Raw genomic sequence first — 18871 nt, 5'->3', positions numbered from 1 at the left:
CTGAATGTGAAATTGCCATATTTGTTATGTAAAATTCAGCTCGGCTCCAGTCAGAGTTATTCCCATTTTGCAGAGGAGGGAAATAAGAAGCCGAGAGGCAAAGTGACTTGCCCAAGGTCACAAAATAAGTCAGTGGCAGAGTCAGGGAACGAGTCAGGTATCCTGAATCCCAGCCCTTTGCATAACTCACAGCAGTCTCCCACTGGAGCGTAAGTCCACTCTTGTGTCTTATCACAAGTGAGCAAGCACCACAATAGAGGAGCCTAACCTGGTGTGTGCTTTCAGTGTCAGAAAGATGGTAAAACACCACCCTGCTGGGATAATGTTATTTCAGGGGCTCATTGATTTCTTTTAGTAGGGGAAAGTGGGTTAAAATAAGGAGCTGTTGGAAAAGGAACAACCCCCTCATGCTGTCATTAAACGCTAGTGATAGATTAACCTGAATGAGGTCTGCTGAAAGGGGAATTACAGATGCTCCTTCACGCCAGCCATTGCTCTTGACCAGTGGTTCTCAACCTCAGCCCACAATGTGTCCACAGAACCACAGTGCCCTCCGAGCTCCCCACAATCCCCATGCCCAGTGCCCCACACTCAGAGACCCTTCCACAGAGTTGTGCCAGGAGCAGAGCCCTGGGCATGGGCTGGGCAGCTGGGACCCGCACTGCAGGTCTGGACCCAGCACCCCACACAGCAGGGCCAGGCAGCCAGGACGCGCCACGTGGGGCCGAGCAGCCTAAAGTCTTGGTGAGCTGCAGCACCACCACAAACCCCTAGTTTCCAGCGTCCCCCACCCCCTCACTGCCCAGAGTGTACCCCCTCCCCAAAAACCTGCCCAGACACCCACTCTCCTACACCCTGCCCCCCTGCAACACTCACCAGCCCCCTGCTGGCAGGAGCGCTCCAGCAGGCTGCCAGATGCTGTCTCCTCCTCAGCCAGCCCTGCCCCCTTTCAGATCAGAGCCGCAAATTTTGATTTTTTTTTTTTTTTTTAGCACACAGCTAGGCCGCAGCTGTGTGCTAACTGGGCCGCGGGTTGAGAACCGCTGTTCTTGACTGTGTGCCATGCTTCTACCTACTGTACTCTGGGCAGAAGCAGGCGGCTTCGAGAGTCATTAGCATCAAGGAAACAAATCCCAATGCCGCTATATGGCTGGGAGGCAAAACTGAGGATACACGCTCTCTATTTAGGGCTCATCGCAGCCCTTCCCTGGAACAGCTGGTCTCCCATGCTGCACTCTTTCTGTACAGTCTTTGTAATGAAGGACAGGCAACCAGGGCAAAGCCCTGGTACTGGGGAGGTCCCACCAGTGCGCTACTTGTCTGGGAATGTTTGAATTACCCAACGGCCATGGTTTTAATTTGACAAATCCCTCTGTCTCTCTCTCTCTCTCTCCAACTTATGCCCTTGCCCTTCTGCTCCTCTCCACCATGGTATCACTGCTGGGTGCCTGACTGCGTTCAGAGCATGGAGTGAGCATGAAGAGTGCTCAAGCAAGAAAGGAGAGAGCAGAGGTGGAGGGGTGCTGGTAATTCTGGGAAGCATCCGAAGGCTGGTGCAGAAGCACTTACCAGCAGCACGAGGCATGAGAGGAGCAGTAATTGAAAGCTGGGCAAAAGGTTAATGTCAGAGTTTATTAATAAAAATGGAGATGAGGCAGATTCCTAATGGGCAAAGGGATCTCAAGTGACAATGCAAATAGGACTCAATTGGGAGGATCCTGTCCCGTGGAAGATGCAGACATCCAAGAAGAGCTCAGACAGGCTTGTTGCGCAGAGAAACCACATTCTTACTGCTTCCCAGGGGCTATGTTTTTTCTCAAGTTAATGCAGTGTAAGGTTCCCTCAGCTTCCTTCTCAGGACATAGGGTGTTAGTGTCCTGGTTTCAGCTGGGTTAATTACATTGGGCCATGTCACCCCTTTCACCACTGCAGGGGGATTGGAGGAATTTGACTGCTGCCTCTGTATCCTAGTCTTCATCTTCCCTCTTCCCCAAGATAAGTTCTTCTGATGGGGCATCATGGATAGGAAAGAGTGAAAGAGAAGGGGGCAGGTGGACTGCTACTGTCTGGCTTCTTACACTGTCAGGCTCCCCCGATAACCTGGGGGAACTTTAGCAGGTAAGTTACTACATGAAATTACCTGATTTCCCCAAAGAGAGTGTAGCGCCAATGCAAAGGCACAAGGGATCTGTAGATCTCAGGGAATCCACTGATTTGGTGCTACTAAATGCTTGCTACATCTGCAGGGTGGACCGGGAAATGGCAGTGGGGCCATGGCCCTCATCCCTCTTGGGCAAAGCAAAGTGTTTCCTGTACTTTGAGATGTTCACTTCCTGTCTCAAACTGCTGAGTAGTATTACTGGCACTGCTTCATATAAATGGTAATCAGCTTTACAGCATGTTTCCTCTTCAGAGAACTTTGCAGCCTGTTTAAACAGTCGGCATGTAACACCCCAGACCGGGATACATTATGTAGTGGAAAATGAAGTGATCCACATGCACCAAGGAAATGTTGTCTAGTGGATAGAACAGGAAACTGTGAGGCTGAATCAATGTTTTGAGCAGCATCTTGTGATATTTATTTAAATTGAAAATGCTCTGTAAATGTGAATCATTATTATTAATCAGTTTGTAAAATGGTCTGGGATCCTTTTCTATGAGAAGTGCTAAATAAATGTAAATCAGTGTGAGATAAAAGTGAGCACATTTAAATAATTCAGACCAGTTCCCGTGGTTTGAGATTAATATTCATCCTGTGCTTATTTGCTGCTGTTCTCCGTTTTATCTTACAGTTAAAATCCTAAACCATCTTGCACCTTCATCACTGTCACCTTCTCCTGCCTCTAGATTCCTGAGCTTGATAACCAAGGAGGAGCCTGCTCCCAGAGAATCCTTCACAGGTTCTCCACACTGCGCCCAGTGCATGCTAGGATTGGACTTTGTGAGATCAGTCAGTGATGTAGTTTATGTACATGCCCGTGAAGTGTAGATATGATCAATAAAGCTTATAGTTTATTTACTTCGCCGCTGAGTCTCAGTGCCTTGATTTAAGGAGTACCCCAATAACTAGGGAAATAATGTGGTTAATTGAGTTAATTAGAGTGTAAGATCTTTGGAATGGGGATTCTGTCTTTCTGTGTGTGTTCTCTAGCATCTAGAATACATTTGGTCACAATAAAATAAGAATGTTTCTTTCTTATACACATAATCTGTTTTATTCCCATTTTCAATATAAATGCTTAGTTGCTTTACAGCCAATGTGCACCAATTTCTACATAGAGGCTATAGGAGCATGACATTCCTGGAGTTTTAAAACTTTAGGCAATAGAAATGAAAAGAGCATTATTAGTATTTCAAGGGCTTAGCTGGCTGCTCTTGATGTGTTCCAGATCCCTATGTTGTTTTCCAACAGGTTCTTGCTAAACGGTTATTGTACACTTAGCAAAAAGTCTGTCACGCTGGCCTAAGAGTTTAGTTAATAATAATTACATTTCCGCTTGCCATCCAGCAAGGTACTCTAGGAAATAATATATTGTACTCTCAATAAATCCATTCCATGGCATCCATTTTTTAGCAAAATAAGTAAACAGCTCTACCCCTGTCTACAATGGTAATTTATTCTGAGTGTATAAAGTGAAATCTAGCAAGGAGGTATTCCTCTGGAGCATGCATTTCTTCTAATTTATGGCTTCACTTCTGTTCCAAGTGAACTGGAGACTTTAAACCTCCCATTATGGGTCTGTAATTTATGTTTTCAGAATTTTACAATTGTTATCTTTTAGTGTTTTTATGAAGCCTTGCCGTGGAGGTGCTTGGATAAGGTTGTATTTTAAATGCTGGCCACTGGGAGTAAAATTGAGGTTATAAATTACCAGAAACACACACACTCTCAACATGTTGCTCGTTGTCATGTTAACTATGTGCGCCTGTTTGAGAAATTAAAAGGAATGTGTAGATTAAATCAGAGCTCTTGAGGCTTGGTCTACAACTCGTACAGGCTGTTGAATAAACTGGTGCTACCAGCTTCCCAAATTCCTTCCTGGTTTTAATGGTTACTTTTAAAAATTTGGTACTTCAGTTGTCCTGCTCAGCTTTCTCCGGATGGGGGATGTACATAGCACCTAACATTGTGTGTGTGTGTGTGTGTGTGTGTGCAGGGGGGGGGGGGGGGAATTTATGTTTGTTTGTTTGATTTAAGAAAAGAATCCCTTTGATTCCAAAAGCTGCATTATATTTGGATCAGAAATGTTCTCATCTCGAATCACTGAGATTTCTATATGGTGGTTCTATCCTGCTTCCTAACTATGAAATCCTTTTGATTTTTCTCTCCCCTCCATGGAAATGAAGACCATCATCTACAAGGAAGCACTCACTCTTTCTCAGCCTCATGATTAATGTTAACTGGTATCTACTGCAGGTCCCTAATCCTCTTGACCAAGGATGCTCAGTTTGATCCACTTCCCACCTGACCTAACACCATAAATCCTCATGCTCATTCTTGACCAAAACACACACCTGATCCTTCCTCCCAGATGCCAGCAGTCCTTCCCAATCAAGAAGTCCATCTCAACTCCTTCCTCTACCACCATGACCAAAACACTCACCTTAGCTCTCCCTTTCCAGCTATTGGAAACTCTCCCAAATTCTCCCCAGCCAAGGAAGCCTAGCAGATCTGAACCCACCAAATGAAGAAAACTCTGTATCTGAATCTGGTGTTACATAATCCTATTAGTAATGAATAAACCTCTAAAGTTTGGCTCAGGCAAACACCTGAACATTCAAATGCATCTACAAACCTTCTCCACAATATCCAAACCTCTCAGGTCTACAAAACTGAATTGGAAATCTTGAAAGCTCATCTCTTCTCTGTCTAGTTGTGGCTGGAAACAGCAGTTTGTCTCCAGCAATTTAAAATTAAATTTTGTTTTAATATTGGGTGAAGTCTCAAATATGTTCTTAATTTATCTAAACCAGTTCTACCATCCCATATTGAGATACAGTAGCTATTAGCTTTTCTCTTTTGCTTGACTATATTTCATTGGTACAGCTGATCAAAAATGGGGAAAAATTGTTGTGAAAAATTTCAGTATATCCATGTTGTTCCCATTTCTCAGGGTACAACTGCCCACTCTCCACTTTTTTTTTCTGGAAAATGTTGAGCATAAATTTTTGATGAAAACATTCTTGAAATTGGCCTCCATAATTTGTTTACCAAAAATCCAGTTTTCAGTCAATTTTCCTGGAAAAACTTGGTTTTCAGTAAAAGAAAAAAATCAAGAATGTTTTTAATTTAAATTTTGTAAAAAAAAAAAAATAAGGAAAAAAGTTTTCAAAAGGACTCTTTTTTTGTAGGGATGAAGGGAAGACCATGTTGTAATTGAAAAAACTTTTCATTGAAAAACTTTGAACCAAGTCTGTTCATTAGAGTGTGGAACATAGAGCCTTGCCCTTCACGATAGGTATGAAATCTGAAGCATTCCAAAGTTGCCTAACTGGAGAGTAACCAAACTCCATGAAACCAAGTAAGGACCAGGTTTCCTGATCCTGGCTTTGAGTGTCACGCTGTTGTAACAAAGAAGCTCTTCCGACACATTTGTGTGATTCTCCACATCTACCCATTGATGTCTGCATTTACAGACAACAGCTGCCACTCTAATATAAGAAGTTTTCTCCAGGTCTACCTTGCATGATGTGTTAGTAAACTTACCGCCAACAATGGCAAATTTATGGCACTGAGATTAGACTGAGGGCAGCAGAGTTTGTGCCTGACCTTGTAGAGCTATGTCAGTCCACTTGAATGGATACAGAATCAATGTGGTCTTGTGGAGGAGGGAGAGAGAAGAGGTGGAGGGGTGTGGGGTGCAATCATTGATTATTCACAGAGCTTGGCAGCGAATGTCAATCATTTTTCACCAGTTTCCTGAACAGCCAGTGACAGTGGGTTCTCAGTGCTGAGCCAACTGTGCCTATTTCCATGAGGATGTGCAAGCTGAATGTCTGATTCTTTTCCCCCTCTCCCAGCTTAGAAAGGCCATAGAGGGTGAGGGTCATGGAGATAAGAGTACAGGAGCAAGTACATACATTTCAGGCTCCAATTTAGAACAACCCTCCTTGGTATCTATAGCCTCACATGGACTTGCTCCAGCTACCTTGTCTTTAATTTCCTCCCTGACCATCTACCTGTGACCTGCACTTCCAGCCCCATCACACAACATCACTGATGCTGGTGTGAGAGCTTCTCCTCTAAAGCACTTGCCATCCAGAATAGCCTCCCTGCATCTCTCTGCCTTATCATCTCGTTGCTATTTCAAATGTCACTTGAAAATCTTTGTCCCTTCCTTATTTCCTTTGCCTCTTAATTTCTTTCTCCCTTCTGATAAGCCATTTACCTGTGCAGCTATATGATTTAGCTTCCTAAATGGTGTCGAGATAGGGTGTGCTTGACAGGTATTTCACAAGAGGGAGTTGTATGGGAAGATGTTATCTGACGGCTGGAGCTCAGAGCAGAGTGGGTGAGCTCAAGACACTTGGAGTGCCAAAAGGCCTATATTTTTGCCTGCTCTAAGGAACCTGTGACCCTTTCAGGCTATAATTTCTGTAGCCCCACAGGAGATATAAAGCTATGTTGTACCACACAGGGAGACCAGAAGCTGTTTTCTAGACCTTAAGAATCACATTCTTCAGATTACACTCTGAGCATTACGCTTGTGGAATTGAATCAAGCCAGACCTCACAGGATACTGTGTAATTATCAATTTCCCCCCTGCCCCATTTTTAACAATTGATGGAGTGGAAATATTTTCTGAAAATATTTCATCCTTTTGCATTTGTCATGAACCTTTAGCCATATCCATATTTACATCTGTCTGCTAAAGCATACACATGCAGTACCTTCACTAGAACGCGGGATGTTCAGTCAGAGAACACAGGTTTGCCTCACGTGAGCAAAAGGCAAATCTCAATTAGCAATCGATAATGTTGGGGCTTATGGCCTCCTGTGATGAATGTGGGGGTGCTCAGCAATGACTATGGATCTGTGCCCCAAAATTTGATGTATAGGATTTCTGAGGTGGTGTGTTGGAATGTCAAGGAAGCAGACAGTTCCAGCGTGCCCGCCACAGGCAGGAGACCTGTGACTGCCACAAGCCATTAAGGGTGAGTGGATCTACCTGGGAAATGATGGAGCAACCCCCACAGGGGCATTCTCTGAGATGGCCTAGCTGGTTGACAGAGAAACCAGTGTGAGGCAAAAGGAAGACTTCATACCCAGGCCCTGTAACAAAAGCCATTGAGCAATATATTAATTGGGCTCAGCAAATACAAGGAGGGTGGGGCTTTGGGATTAGGAAGTCTTCCCTGGGAGAAGTAAATCAATTGGGAAGTCACACTGTCTGGAAGGAAACTGCACACCTGGCTGGGTCCCAAGAGCTTTGGGGCCTCCTAAAAGAATGTAAGTTGGGAGCATTCTGTTCCTGTGTAACTTGAGAGGGAAACTCATTTAATTAGCTTGTAGGGAAGCCTAAGATTAGATAAGACTAAATATGTGTGTAAACTGTCTGTTGTTTTGAAACCATTTTCTCTAATGCTTTGTTTTGTTTGCTAATAAACAGACCTGTTATAAGAAGGTTGATCGTCACTTCTGTGTCACTGGTCACAGGCTCCCAAGGGAAAGAGAAGCAGGTGTCCAAATTGGCCTGCATAGTAATAAGTGATTGGCATACATGGGATGTTGTACCCAGACCCCAGTCTAGGAGTGGGGGAGTTGCACTAAGGCAGGTAAAGGCACAAGGCCTAACAGCAGAGTGGGTGCATTCAGAGAGACCGGGAAAGGGGCAAAAATGAAATCAGCACACCTCCATATTAGTTGCCCACCAATAAAAGGTAGTAGTCAGAATTCAGTCGGAATAGAACTTGAGCAGTTCTGTGCTGAGTGGTACAAACACACCAACTAGCATATACAGCCTGTTGTACTAAACCAGGCTGTATTTACCAAGCTTTTTGCAAGGTAATCTCAGAAGCCATGTACCTTTTGAAAGTGACTAGGAGAGAGAAATTGAAAATGAATGAGTCTGGATTTACAGGTGGCTTGCTGCTGCCCTTTTTAAATTTTTTTCATACTCATACGACCAACTGTACCATCTAAATCTCTCCTCCCACCCCACCATTTCCTTCCAAAGGATCGAAGTGCACTGTGGCCTCTTCTGCCCATAATTCCTCCAACATAATGCAGGCATCCGTTTAATTAGAAATAAAAATTGATTAGTGTGATCCCCAGTGAATCTTTTAGAGTTTTGGCAGCAATGGCATATCATATGTATGCAGCTGTTTACTAAAGGAGAGAGAAAGTGTTATTTCCTTTAAAGATAGATCAGTGCCATTCCTGGCTATTGATCTATGCAACCTTAACAGGAGGCTGCTATATTTTAAAAAAAAAAAAATAGGCACCTACATCAAGGAGCAAATGTGGATGGCAGCCTCTCAGTGCTGCAGAGAAAATAGGTTTGGTGCAGCTGGTTGAATAATTTGGGGGAGGAGTTAAGGTTTGGGTTTCCCTCACCCTTTCTTTCTCTGTCTCTTGTATGATGTGTGTCCTATTTAACATTTATATTGTGGTAGCACTGAGAGGCCTTGTGTAGGTCAGGGCCTCATTGTCCACGCAGATAGTAAATGACAGTCCTTGCCCTACCGTTCTTATGTGCATAGATAAATATAATATAGAGAGAGTGCATTTTTAAAATTATGTACTTATGAATTATTGAATAATATGAATATTATACTTATGAAAATATAAATTATACTTCTCCAGCTCAATGTCCCACTGGCCTAGGCAAGCACAATGCCACTGCATGCAGTGACCTTGATCTCATTTCATTTGGACCATTAGGGGCAACAGGTTAATCTGAATCCATACTGGAGCAATGTGAACTCAAGATGACTCAGGAGGTGTTTGCCCTACTCTGTTGTGTTTTATTCTAGGGTCTCAACATGCTATGCATCTCTCACCCATAACATCTTCGGAGGGTTGGTAAGTCTTTTTATCCCCATTTTACAGATGAGGAAACTGGAGGTACGGAAGTAAAGTGACTTGCCTAGGAAAGGGTGTATCTAGGGACTGTATGCCAGATGCTTCCCTCTGGACAGCATGTGATAATGTATAGTATTAGATCTCTACACATCATGTGTGGCAGGTGGCTAGGAATGACATAATGATTAATCACCCTTCCTATTTCACATACTCCCCTGGGCTGAAGCTGAGTTTGCCTCTTCCTTTGTAATTAAAGCTCGTTTGTCAGGGATTCAAACCCAAATCTCTCACTTTATAGCAGCGTAACCCACTGGGTATGACATGTCCCCTTTCTGTGCCCAATCCAAAGAGGATACAAATATGTTACAGCCCCAATTAAAGAGCTTTAGCTGAAGCTGGAGTAGCTCATCCTTTCAGCTCTGAAGGTGCCCAGATCAATCCCCAGTGTTGGTCAAGATGGTGGTCATTACAGCACCATGTACAGTGATACATGTGGCATACTATACCTTGGGGGAGCATCTTGTAACCCCCATATTCCTCATTTTTATATAATCATCATTATATAATCACCTAGAAAGTAGGTCGGGGCATCTATTCTTCCTGTCACGTGACACATACAAAAAAGGGGGGACTGAAAGGTGACAAATTCAAAACTGATTAAAGGGAATAGTTTTTCATTCAACACATAATCAGACTGTTGAACTCACTACCACAGAATGTCATTAAGGCCAAGAACCTAGCAAGATCCCACTGGGGATTGGATGTTTACCTGGGTAACAAGAATAGCCAGAGCTATTAGTTCATGCAAACAAAGAATTTTGGAAGGGATAAAAAACCGCTCATGCCTCAGTGCTTAAAACAATCTCAAACTATTAGGGACTAGGGTGAGACCTTCATGGGAGGCAGATTATCCTGCAGGATACTAACATCTTCCTTTAAAGCATCTGGTGCTGGCAGATACAGGCAGGACCGGCTCTACAGTTTTCGCCGCCCCAAGCAGCGCACCGAATTGCCGCCGCGGGCGGCGGGGGCAGTCCATGCGCCCTTAGGGCGGCAGGCGCGTTTCCGCGATGGCGGCAATTCAGCGGCAGCTTCTATGTTTAGCTGAAGCCGCCGCGGACAGCTAAATATAGAAGCTGCTGCCGAACTGCCGCCACTGCGGAAACGCACGTGCCACCCTAAGGGCACACGGACTGCCCCCGCCATCCACGGCGGCAATTCGGCACGCTGCTGGGGGCAAAACAACAGGGACTGCCGTCCCTTGAAGATTGCCGCCCCAAGCACTAGCTTGGAATGTTGGTGCCTGGAGCCGGCCCTGGATACAGGACAGTTGAAAAGGTGAAGCATGGGTCTGATCCAGTACAGGGCCGCCCAGAGGGGGGGGGCAAGAGGGGCAATTTGCCCCAGGCCCCGAGCCCCACAGGGGCCCCCACGAGAGTTTTTCGGGGCCCCTGGAGCAGGGTCCCTCACTTGCTCCGGGGGGCCCGGAAAACTCTTGCGGGGCCAGGCGCAGGAGCTTCTTCGCTCCCGGTCATTCGCCGGCGGGGGGTCCTTCCGCTCCGGGGCGGAAGAACCCCCCGCTGGCAAATTACCGCCGAAGACGGAGCGGGACCCGCCGCCGAAGTTCAGCTCGGTCTTCGGCGGTAATTCGGCGGCGGGGGGCCCTTCCCTTCCGGGACCCGCCGCCGAAGTGCCCCGAAGACCCGCGGCGGGGGCCCCACTCCACCGAATTACCGCCGAAGACCGGGCTGCACTTCAGCAGCGGGTCCGGCTTCGGAGGTAATTCGGCGGCGGGGGGGGCCCGCCGCGGGTCTTCGGGGCACTTCGGCGGCGGGTCCCGGAACAGAAGGGCCCCCTGCCGCCGAAGACCCCGGGCCCCCGGAATCCTCTGGGCAGCCCTGATCCAGTATGATACCTCATCTGATGCTTCAGAGGAAGTCAACTCCTTCTGGCCTGATAACGTACCATAGCGAATTGTGTAATGTTGTAATCAGCTGCCACAGGAAAAACCCAGGGTTGTGAGTTCAATCCTTGAGGGGGCCACTTAGGGATCTGGGGCAAAAATCAGTACTTGGTCCTGCTAGTGAAGGCAGGGGGCTGGACTCAATGACCTCTCAGGGTCCCTTCCAGTTCTAGGAGATTGGTATATCTCCTATTATTATTATTATAGCCTGATCAAATTCCCATTAAAGTCAGTGAAAAAACTCCCATTGAGCTCAGTGGGAGTTGGCTCTGGGCTTAGGACACCAGTTCAAATCCAGCCCAGGTGAGAAGTGTCACAGATAGGTTCATCATCTTACAGCTGATTCTTGCTTAGTTCCAAATAGCAAGTAGCCAGGTATCCAGGCCCTCTTTGCATCACCACAATGGCAGTGAAAAGTCAATGGGCCTGTTCTCTCTCTCTCTCTCTCTAGCTTAACCACAACTACTTTTCCTTCAGCATGGCAGTAAATCCAACTCAGATTGGGAGAAAGTGACTGGATTCTATGAGGTGGTGGTAGTGGTGGAATTACCATGATCTCAGCTATGTGGCTAATATTAGAAGAGGAATGTTTCTCACAGTCACACACAGAGACTGATGAACCAGCCAGCTGCTGAGTCTTTATATAAAATGATTAAAACAAACTAACAAACAATCCCTCCAGACCTTAGATAATAGTGTGTGAGGTTATTTTTAGGCAGAAAGAAAGGAGGGTCATGGAACATTTGAAGTCCAAAAAGCATCCATTGTAAGAGAAAATTTGGAAATCTGTAAAAATACCAAAACAACCAACCTCTCCCACCTTTCATGTAAATACAGAATTAAGATAGTTTACAATGTTTGATTATATACAGCCTCTAGACAACACATACTGATACCTAGCACTTATATTGCACTTTGCATCAAAGTTCTTTACAAAGGTGGGGGCACATTTTACAGATGGGGACACTGAGATGTGAAGTGACTTGCCCAAGGTCGCAGAGCAAGTCAATGATGCAGTAGGACTAGAGCAGGGGTCGGCAACCTTTCAGAAGTGCTGTGCCGAGTCTTCAGTTATTCACTCTAAATTTAGTGTGCCAGTAATACATTAACGTTTTTAGAAGGTCTCTTTCTATAAGTGTATAATATATAACTAAACTATTACTGTATGTAAAGTAAGTAAGGTTTTTAAAATGTTTAAGAAGCTTCATTTAAAATTAAATTAAAATGTAGAGCCTCCCGGACCGGTGGCCAGGACCTGGGCAATGCGAGTGCCACTGAAAACCAGCTTGCGTGCTGCCTTCGGCACCCGTGCCATAGGTTGCCTACCCTTGGACTAGAGCCTCAATATTCCGGCTCCCACCCCTATGCCCTATCTACTGGGCCACACTGCAAGTACTCTAAATAGAGCGGAGATCCTCTGCAAGTGAAAACTTTGCAATGAAGGATCTGTAGGTTTTACTACCAAGAGGTTCCGCTTCCTGTGTAGAGGAATCTCCAAGGCTCTGTAGGGAATGTCCAGTAGGAGGCACAGTGTCCTGCAGAGTGGGATCTGGTGTAGAATCTCTGTCTCACTTGTTTTGTACCCATCTGCCATAAGGTCTATACACCTCATGGTGGTTTGGCAGCCAAAGGATTAATGAAGCAACTGCCTGATTGCTCAGCCAGAGCTGATTGGCGGCCTCACAGCAGCTGTGAGGTTAAAAGGGCTGCAAAGCAGGAGAGCGGGGCAGCTGCCAGAGCAGGAGAGAGAGGATCCCTTCTGTGGAGAGGTGAGAAGCTGCCAGACAAACCAACACTCCAGAGATGGAGAAGCTGGGCAAGACACTGGGGGAGTGCACAGAGAAGGACTGGCTCTGGCTGTTCCAAGAAAGGGGCCTAAGGTGGGATCCAGTGGAGTGGGTGGGCTTGGGTTCCCCTTCCTAGGCCAGCCAGGGGCTTTTGGAGACACACCTAAATCCAGGAGACCTAGAGCTGATTAGCCCTTGCCAGAGCCACAGAACTTCTGACTCCCCACCATCCTGAAGGAGTCAGAGGTTATTGAAGATCCAGCCAGGATGTCTCAGGTCATAAAAAGGATTTGACAAATGCAGAATTGGTGACAGAAGGGGGATGGAGCCAGGGTGGTGTTACTCCCCATCTCGCCACAATGGGGTGCTAACAGACAAAGGCCCCATACTATACCATCACATAATGGCCACGCTCCACATCCTCATGTTCCCCAGAGGTCAGCCTTGAAATGGCTCTTCCCTGGAGGAAAGAGAAGTATTGAGGCTCTGTGGTGATGCTAAACTGGGCATAAATCAGTTTGGTTTCTCTGTGTCGGCCTGTTCCAGTTCTGTGGGCAAGGTGCCCAGTCACCAATTCAGCTTCTTCTCTGTGATGTTTAAATCCAAGGAGGGAATTCATTTTTCACAGGGTGAGGGTGAGAGGTTGGTGTTAAACAAAAATGGATCAGTTCCAGGCTGACACACCCAATAAAAGCTGAGCTAAGGATTAAGTTGGTAGTTGCACTGTACACAGTGTACTTATAAATCAGTGCTGGCAATATCTGGCTTTTATTGCCTTTGTATTGGGTGTTTTCGCTGCCTTCTGCCACAGGAAATATAGTCCAGTCGGGTGCTCAGCTCTTTGAGAGGGGCTGAGTACTCAAGTCACAATGACTTTGCTAGATCGGACCCACTGTGTTACTTTCACATACAGAATATAAGGGAATGGGGAAACAGATGGCTCAGGAGATTGGGAACAGGATTGTATAGAGCCTTTTGCTGCTAGGTTGTCTATTTAAATGGAGCCTAGGTCAGCAGAGGCCAAAAATTGTTACTATATTAATTTGTGTGGTGGTCCATGTAAAATGAATTGGTTCTTGTCTCAGCCCACCTCTCAGGAGGCTGGCCTTCACTTCACTAAAACCATCATTTTGTTTGGCCACCTCATGTCGACACACTTGACAGAGAGTGAATGGGCCGTAGAGACTGTGGTTCCTGCCATGTGAAGGACTTCGCTTTGTATGGCTGACCTACACAGATGGGGAGACTGTAGAAGTACACCTTTACCTCGATATAACGCGACCCGATATAACATGAATTCGGATATAACGCGGTAAAGCAGCGCTCCGGGGGGGGGGGGGGGGGAGGGAGGCTGTGCACTCTGGCAGATCAAAGCAAGTTTGATATAATGCGGTTTCACCTATAATGCAGTTTTTTGGCTCTCGAGGACAGCATTATATCGGGGTAGAGGTGTAGCTTGTATGGATGGCAACCACTGAGAGTGGATAGATAGAAGATTTCGGCCTCTAGTGTTGTCGACTCAGAACCTCACTGTGGCCCCTCCCTTATCTGAGGGGGCGGGTCTTTAGTTCTGTGTGGGCTCCACCCACCTTTCCAGGATTCTAATAGCTCAGCACCTCTCACTGTGACCCATGGGTGGTGCATGAACTGTTGGCTGAGGGAGGCTAGACCCCAGCCCCGCCCCTTCTTCCTGAGGCTCCGCCCCTTCTGCGCCCACCTGCCAGAGTCCAGAGGCCCCCACCCCATCTGCCGGCCCCCACCGCAAGCTAGCGTCCTAGCCCTAGAGTACTGGGAGGGTGGGCGGCGCAGCCTGATCCAGGGCCATAGCACGGGGGGAGCCACAGAGAAGGAAGCAGGAGGAGGGCCTGAGGATGGACTGTGGGTGGGGCCACATCTGACTATGATGCCTGCCGCCCATGCTGTGGCCTCTCTCTCATCTAGAGTCTTTGTATATTTTGGTGATCTTTACCCACCAACCCAGAACTGAAATTGGTCAGCACCTCTTACCAGCATGAAATTCACCTGAAACGAACAAAAATGAAATAGCCCATATCCACCTGCAGAATACAAAAGAAGGAGGAAAATTAAGTTGTTCTCAGCACATAGTTATGATTTAGTATATTTAAAAGACTACGTTGACGATGTGCTATGATGCATATATAAATTCAACGCGTGTTAATAACCAACCTGTATTTACATTTCCTTGCTCTCCACCAATCATACAAAGTGAGGTGTTTCTAGTGCATGTGAAGATGAGTTTTAAATTCATTTCCTCCACTGGAATTGCTGCTGTATGAAAAAGATACGTAGTACGACCCCCTTGCAACAATTGCCTGTGGAAGGCGTGTGTCTCATTGTCTGCAGGCTATGTGTGTTTGCTCTTGTACTGAAAATTTCACAGTACTAAAAGCCTCCAATTAGAATTACACGTGTATTCAAAGCAGCGAATTAATTTGAGGTCGATTATTTAATGCTCACAAAACCACAGCACTTTTCATTATCCCAACAAATATCAACACTTTTCCAGTTCAGTTTACAGCTGTGTGGTGCGTGCTTTCTGAAATCATGATCTTCAGCTAGCGTGCCTCGTACCGATCAAAACAAGAAATGTCAATCATTTTATCAGTGCTGTTTGGCAAATATTTTTTAAAATCAGGGATAAAATGAATTGTGTGTAAACAAAAAATGAAATAAAACCCCAACCAAGGAGGTAAGTGACAGGGATGGATTCTTGTGTTGGCAAATGGAATTTGAAAAAAATGGATCTTCAAATGCACAAATGTCCATTTTCTCTTCCCAAGGTGCATTTATGCACTCACACAGTTTCTCTAGTTTAATTGAAAGTGTGTTTTGGGTTTTTTTTTTAAATTGATTTAGTTAAATTGGTGCAAGACCTGGTTGTGTAGACACTCTTTAAATCAGTTTAACCTTGGTTTATATCAATTTACTTTATATTAATTCCTTGCCAGTTTAAGATAAATTGATATAAAACTAGGGTTAAATTGACTTATGAATCTCCAGACAGGAGTTGAAACGAGTTTAATTAAATCAACCCACTTGTAGCGGAACTGATTGTAATTAAATGCGTGCAACTTTGTGAAGATAACCTCTAAAAGTTTCCAGGAAATCCCATCCCATGTTCCTATTAGTGCATAAAGGAGTCTCTGGTACAAATTTATAGTTGTCTTCTCTGATTCTTGTCCACAAAGCAGAGCTCACTACTGAGGCATTCTGTGCCTAGTAGTGGGGTTAGTAGGTCAGGACTGCGGTACATTAGCACAGCTGTGTGTAGGACACCTCTCTAGTGCAGCCACTAATAGGGCCACCTGCAACACATTCAGTCAATCTGTCACTTTCCTGGGCATCCAAATCTATCCCATTATAACCCTCACTCCAAAAAACAACCCACCAGGGACAGACTGAAAAGGGAGCAGACTGAAATGGGTGGCTACCTATGCACAAGGGATGTACATGTGTACTTCATACTACTTTGCAATTGCATAGCATCTTTAATCCGAGGCTCTCAAAGCACTTGTCAAAGGAATTTTCACCCCCATTTCACAGATGGAGAAATCAAGGCTCAGACTTGCCCAAGGTGTCACAGGGAAGCAATGGCAAAAGTGACATTAGAACTCAGTTCTTCAGAATCCCAAGATGCTATGAGATGCTGCTTCCTCCTTTTTTTTGCATTAACACAAATAGAATAAATGTACATACATTTTTACCCATCCTTTCCTATCTCTGCCGCTCCTCAAAGGGTTGATAATCCCAGAGAGCAACTGAGCTATAAAAAGAGCAGCTCATCAGAGGTCAGATTTTCTGAATGACACATCTTTTAGCCTCCTTACAGACCTGCCATTTCTTAGAAAATTAGGAAAAAATGCCATGTAGGCATAATTATGCCCCCCCCCATATCCTATATTTTCAAGTGTCTTAAGTTCTTTCTATCGTATCCTGTTCCGAGGACATTTGCATTTAGAATATCTCCCTGGCTTAGGAGATCATTTGCTCCTCTCATTCTGAATTTCCCTGTTTCAAACTAATCCAAGGTCCGTGGTGACATGGGGCCCGCCTATACTACAAATGCTTTGTCAATACAGCTATGCCAGCAAAGCCCCCTCGTGTAGGCACAGTTTATGGTGACAGAAGGAGATTTTGTGCGGGCATAGCTCATGTCATTCTGGGAGGTGGCTTAGCCATGCCGCCAGTCCAGCGTAGTTGTCTACTCAAGGGGTTTTGCTGGTATAGCTATGTCAGCTGGAGTGTGTAATTTCCACTCCCCTCCCCCCACTCCTAGCCATTGTAGCTATGCTTTGTAGTGTAGACTAAGGCATAATCCTTGTGTCTGTGTTATGGGGTTCGCTCCCCACTCTGAACTCTGGGGACCCAAATGAAAGACCTCCTAAGTTTATTTCTACCAGCTTAGGCTAAAAACTTCCCCAAGAAACAAATTCCCTTCCTTGTCCTTGGATGGTATTGCTGCCACCACCAAGTGATTTAGACAAAAATGCAGGGACGGGTCACTTGGAATCCCTATCCCCCCAAACCCCTTTACCCCTTTCCTGGAGAGGCTTAAGAATAATATACCAATCAACTGGTTAGCAATGTGAGCATAGACCAACCCCTTTATTTTTAAGACACTAAAATCAATCAGATTCTTAAAAGAAGAACTTTATAATAAAGAAAAAAAGTAAAAGAATCACACTTGCAAAATCAGGATGGAAGGTAACTTTACAGGGTAAAAAAAAGATTTAAAACACAGAGGACCCCCCCTGGACTCAGTTTCACAGTTAGAAAAACAGGAATAAAACTACCTCTTAGCATAGGGAAAATTCACAAGCTAAAACAAAAGATAATCTAACGCATTTCCTTGCCTTACTTACAATTTTTGTAATCTTAGATGAATCATTTCAGGTATGTTTTCAGGAGATGTTGTCCCTGCCTAGTCTCTCTCTCCATCCGGAGAGGGGAAAAAAACAAAGAGAGCACAAACAAAACTTCCCCCCAACCCTCCGGATTTGAAAGTATCTTCTTTCCTTATTGGTCCTTTTGGTCAGGTGCCAACCAGGTTATTTGAGCTTCTTAACCACTTACAGGTAAAGATTCAGTATAGTTTCCCAGGAGGGATTTTGTGCTATCCTTATCTGCATGTTTGACACCTTGCTACACCACCTAATTGTGATGGCGCAAACAGCAGGAGATGAGTAAACAGCTGTGCAGGGAAAACTTAAAGGAGTTTTGAGAGGCAGGTCCAGTCAGTAGAGCATCACAATGGGAGTGGGAGACAGGTGCCCTAGTCTTGTTTCAGTCAACGAACGTGACCTGGGGCAAGTCTCTTCACCTTTCAGTGCCCCAGTTTTCTCCTCTAAAAGTGGGTTGATCATGCTTACCCACCTCTCTAAAGTGCTCGGGATGAGATGGTGCAAAGTATTATTTAAAGGAGGGAAGATCCTGCATTAGCAAGAATTTTTCTCACTGTGAATAACCGGGGAAGGAAGTACAACAGGAGATCTACAAACCAGAATAATCCCTCACTAGGCAGTTTTGGTTTTCATAGTGTTCCGTGAAGCCTCATTGTGTCTCCTCAGTGATACTGAGGGAAAGAGGGACGCAAAGTTTTTTCTGATGTAAACATCCCTGAATGTGCAGGGAGGGAGGAGGGGGAAGGGAGGCGCAGTCCAAGTCTGCACAAGCTTTTTGTTTTTTTCTCTCTTTCCAGCTCAATCCACACATTAAGAAAACATTAATAGCCTCTGATGACAGTTTCATGCTCTGTTTGCATTCTTTCTAACGAGCTCCGTTCGCTTTTATGGGAATGTTTTCGCCAAGATCCAAGGTGCCATCTGCAGACGAGCTGCTAAATTACTGCTCAATAAATTAAAATAGAAATGCATAGAGATTCCTGCACAGCCAGTCAAACTCTCTGGGCCTGATCCTACATTCCTGGTGCACCTAAGACCTCCCCAGATTAGGCCCAAAGGTGGTAAGCATCGAAACGATCTTCTAACACTACAGTGTTGGGGATGATTGGCAGCTCAGCTGGTCACAGTTTCTGCTACCATGGCTACGTGGCTATATTTAGTGCTATAGCTTGAT

The 18871-nt window shown here is 45.3% G+C and overlaps 1 protein-coding gene and 1 long non-coding RNA gene across 2 annotated transcripts in view; one reads left to right on the top strand and one right to left on the bottom strand.

Moving 5' to 3' along the window:
• The window catches only part of LOC120409175, a 61701-nt gene extending 43797 nt beyond the window's left edge, over positions 1-17904 (bottom strand). Inside the window, exons 1-2 of the long non-coding RNA XR_005601177.1 lie at positions 17659-17904; positions 14783-14832 (exon numbers count right to left, since the gene is read on the bottom strand). This is a non-coding gene — a long non-coding RNA (uncharacterized LOC120409175). The remainder of the gene's footprint in view (positions 1-14782; positions 14833-17658) is intronic.
• The window catches only part of GRIP2 (glutamate receptor interacting protein 2), a 463550-nt gene that overhangs the window by 22422 nt on the left and 422257 nt on the right, over positions 1-18871 (top strand). The window lies entirely within an intron of this gene.

This window comes from Mauremys reevesii, linkage group 7 (assembly GCF_016161935.1).
Source record: "Mauremys reevesii isolate NIE-2019 linkage group 7, ASM1616193v1, whole genome shotgun sequence".
Lineage (NCBI taxonomy): Eukaryota > Metazoa > Chordata > Testudines > Geoemydidae > Mauremys > Mauremys reevesii.
Note: the sequence above shows the minus strand (reverse complement) of the source record. Positions and strands in the feature narration are given on the sequence as shown.